The following is a 3,525-nucleotide window of genomic DNA, read 5'->3' on the forward strand; positions in this document are numbered from 1 at the left end:
CACCTAAGTAGCTAGGATTACAGGCACCCGTCACCATGCCTGGTTAATTTTTGTATTTTTAGTTGAGGCAGGGTTTCACCATCTTGGCCAGGCTGGTCTTGAACTCTTGACCTCGTGATCCACCTGCCTCAGCTTCCCAAAGTGCTGAGATTACAAGCATGAGCCACTGCACCTCGCCCTAATTTTTTAATTTTTTATTTTGTAGAGACGGGGTCCTGTCCTGTTGCCCAGGCTGATCTCCAGCTCCTGGGTTCAAGCAATCCTCTTGCCTCGGCCTCCCACAATGTTGGGATTACAGGCGGGAGCCACCATGCCCAGCCCAAAAGATTAACAAGAGAAAAACAAATGGAGCTATATTAACATGTATACTTTGCATATACCTGTGAGATGCCCAAGAAAATGAGTAATTCTCAAAGGAGTGGCTTAGAATTCAGGTTTAAGTACCATCTTCAGCTAAAAACAAATAAGGGAGTGAGGAAGGCCAGTTTTGGGAAAAAGACCCGAAGAAGCACAGAAAACAAGTTGCTGCCTTCTCCATTGATAAGGGTCTCTGGTGATTTAGAATCATCTTTCTCTTCCTGGTACAGAGAGGGAGACACCCTTATGAAGAGTGTAAGCGATTTCTTCTAAGACTAAATTTATCTTTCAAAGGGGTAGCTTATGCTGTTTTCATAGCTTCTGTTTCTCAAAACTATCAGCTCAAAATAATCCTCATGCCAACGAGGCATATTTTGGGGTGGCATATTCTGGTCTCCTACAGATGTATGCCTGAAAAGAAAATTAGCAATTTGGCTCTAGAAGAATAAACAGTGTTAGCTAATGAGATGTCAAAATGGAACTTGCAAGGTTGCTTCCGTTGGGGGCCACACAGTGTGGCTGTATTTCTGAGGGATCATTCTGATCCAGAGTTGATTTGGTCCTTCATGATTTATAGGCCTGGAAACTGGATATTAAAATTCACTGATAATTCACTCTAATCAACTCTAAAGTGTCTTTCCTTCACTAATGAAGTCTATATGGTTTTATCACATGCACAACAGTCGAAGTGTTGCATGTCATACGTCAAAGAATAACTCAAGAGAAGGCCAGGCGTGGTGGTTCACACCTGTAATCCCAACACTTTGGGATGCCAAGGTGGGTGGATCACAAATGGGGTCAGGAGTTTGAGACCAGCGAGGCCAATATGGTGAAACCTGTCTCTACGAAAAACACAAAAATTAGCTGGGCGTGGTGGCACGTACCTGTAGTCCCAGCTACTTGGGAGGCTGAGGCAGAAGAATCGCTTGAACCCAGGAGGTGGAGGTTGCAGTGAGCCAAGATTGTGCTACTGCTGTCTCTTATACACATCTAGACAGTAGAGACGGGGTTTCACTGTGTTAGCCAGGATGGTCTCGATCTCCTGACCTCGTGATCCACCCATCTCGGCCTCCCAAAGTGCTGGGATTACAGGCTTGAGCCACCGCGCCCGGCCCCCCCAGTCAATTCTTTAACACACCTAACACCAAGACAAGAACTTGAAGGCATCCATCTCCTTCCCACCGGCTTCTATATTCCACTCAGGCTGCAGGATGAGAGAGGCCTGGCATCAAACCCTGATCTGCTGGTTTGTGGCTGGGCAACCCTGGACACATAATTCTGACCTTGGGCCCCTCATGTGTACTGAATTTAAACACAACCTCATGGTGATACCTCAAATATTTAAAACAAGAATTAAGAGATTTGGCACAAAATAGGTGTTCAACATTAGCACCTTCCTCTTCCATGAGTTTTTCCTTTAAGATGAGTATACATTGACCTCACCCTCCACTAGCTCCTGGGGCACTCAGCCCCTCTGCAGAACTGAGACTTTGGTTCTCTTTGCTTTGCCTTGTAAATATCCTGTTCATGAGTCTCTCAGGGCAGGACTCTTCCCTGTTATTCCTCTCCACTGTTTCAACTCCTACCCTTACCACCTCTCTTGGCTTCATTCTCAACTTTTATAAGACTTTTGCTTTAAGTGTATAATAAAATAAAATTTGTACTGAGCCTGGAGCATAGCAAACACTCAGAATTCCCTTTACCTTTCACACTAGCATCGTCCAAAACAACTTCCACAGCGACAGAAATGCCCTCTAATCAGTGCGGCCCAATATGGTAGCCACTGGCCACCTGTGGCTACTGACTGCCTGAAATGTGGTTAGTGTGAAAATTAAATTTAATTTAATCATGCATACCAAGTGGCTGCCACATTAGATGGGGCAGATCTATATAAGGCCCAGCTCTATACAAGACACCAGATCCAGGAGGGAGCCAGTCATTGTCTGAAATTTCTATAACCTTGCTCTGGATGGAGCAGGGCAAGGCCTCAAACCGTTTCAAAACTGTTCTAGCAAGCACTTAAGGAATGCATAGGGTCACCGCAGACCCAAGCACGCTGGAGGCTTGCTACCCTCATTCACCCAAATCCCCCACACTCAACGAATCTGGCAGCCCACTCTCACTAAGCACCAGTCCCTGCTGGAGGCTGTGGGAAGAGAACAGAGTTCAATTAGGCACCTAAGCTTGGTTCCAGGAGCCCAGAGCTACTGATGACTCTCAGGGAAAGATCATTTCTGGCTAAGGAAGAAGGGAAGGTGTCTTGGAAGAGATAAACTTATTAAATTATTAAATAGATCAGACAACACGAACTAAACTTCCACATTATTCTATGACACTACAATTCTAGCATGACTCTTCACTGTGACCAGAAACATCCTTATTTATCATCATGTAGTTAATATAAATGCAGCCTTTTCCCCTTTATTTTTCTGTCATGTATCTTACGGCTCAGAAATCACTTCTGAACGAGTAAGTAAGACAGGACACATGAAGTAGATTTCATTTTCCCCATGAAATAATGGTTCAGAGAAAACGCAGGCCTAGTTCCAGGAAGGCAGAGTTGGGGTCTTTGCAACGTGATTTACCGGGGCATCTTGCAAAACAGTTGCTGTGACAGTAAGCTCTTCCACTTTGAGACCATCACCTCAGCCAAGGCTCCCACCTAGAAGGGAACAAATGTAGTTAGCTCCAGCTTGTGCCTCTGAACCATTATTCAGCTCTGGCTCCATGCAACGCCTAGCCCACTCTACAGCCCCTCTTGAGGCAGGTCTACACACCACCCCATGCCTTCCGGTGAGGTCCCTCCAGACCACACGTCTCATACCGCCCACTGGGGTCCACCCACGTCATGCAGGAGAAGCCCCATTTCTCTGCTGAAAGAGAAGCACGAGGTTACTTATCACGTAACCCCCGAGTCTCCTCCGGGGAAAATGTTCCGAACGCGCTCAACCCCGTCTTGCGAGGAAGTAGCACGTGTAGTGAAGGCTTGGGCTCCAAGAACTACTGGTGCCCCCACTCACTGCGGCCCAGCCTCCCACGCCGCCCGCCACTCAACCCGATCCCCCACGACCCCTACCTGGGCTCAGGAATGGTCAGGCAACACGTGAGGCCCAGGATTGCGGTGGATGACTATGCTGCAGAAGACCGCGCCGCGGCGAGTACAGAGTA

General features: G+C 47.1%; 1 long non-coding RNA gene across 1 annotated transcript in view; it reads right to left on the reverse strand.

The window, feature by feature from the left end:
* The window catches only part of LOC105541956, a 5,218-nt gene extending 1,693 nt beyond the window's left edge, over window positions 1-3,525 (reverse strand). The window contains exons 1-2 of the long non-coding RNA XR_001006403.1: window positions 3,434-3,525; window positions 2,943-3,019 (exon numbers count right to left, since the gene is read on the reverse strand). This is a non-coding gene — a long non-coding RNA (uncharacterized LOC105541956). The remainder of the gene's footprint in view (window positions 1-2,942; window positions 3,020-3,433) is intronic.

This window comes from Mandrillus leucophaeus, unplaced genomic scaffold (genome assembly GCF_000951045.1).
Source record: "Mandrillus leucophaeus isolate KB7577 unplaced genomic scaffold, Mleu.le_1.0 Scaffold248, whole genome shotgun sequence".
NCBI lineage: Eukaryota > Metazoa > Chordata > Mammalia > Primates > Cercopithecidae > Mandrillus > Mandrillus leucophaeus.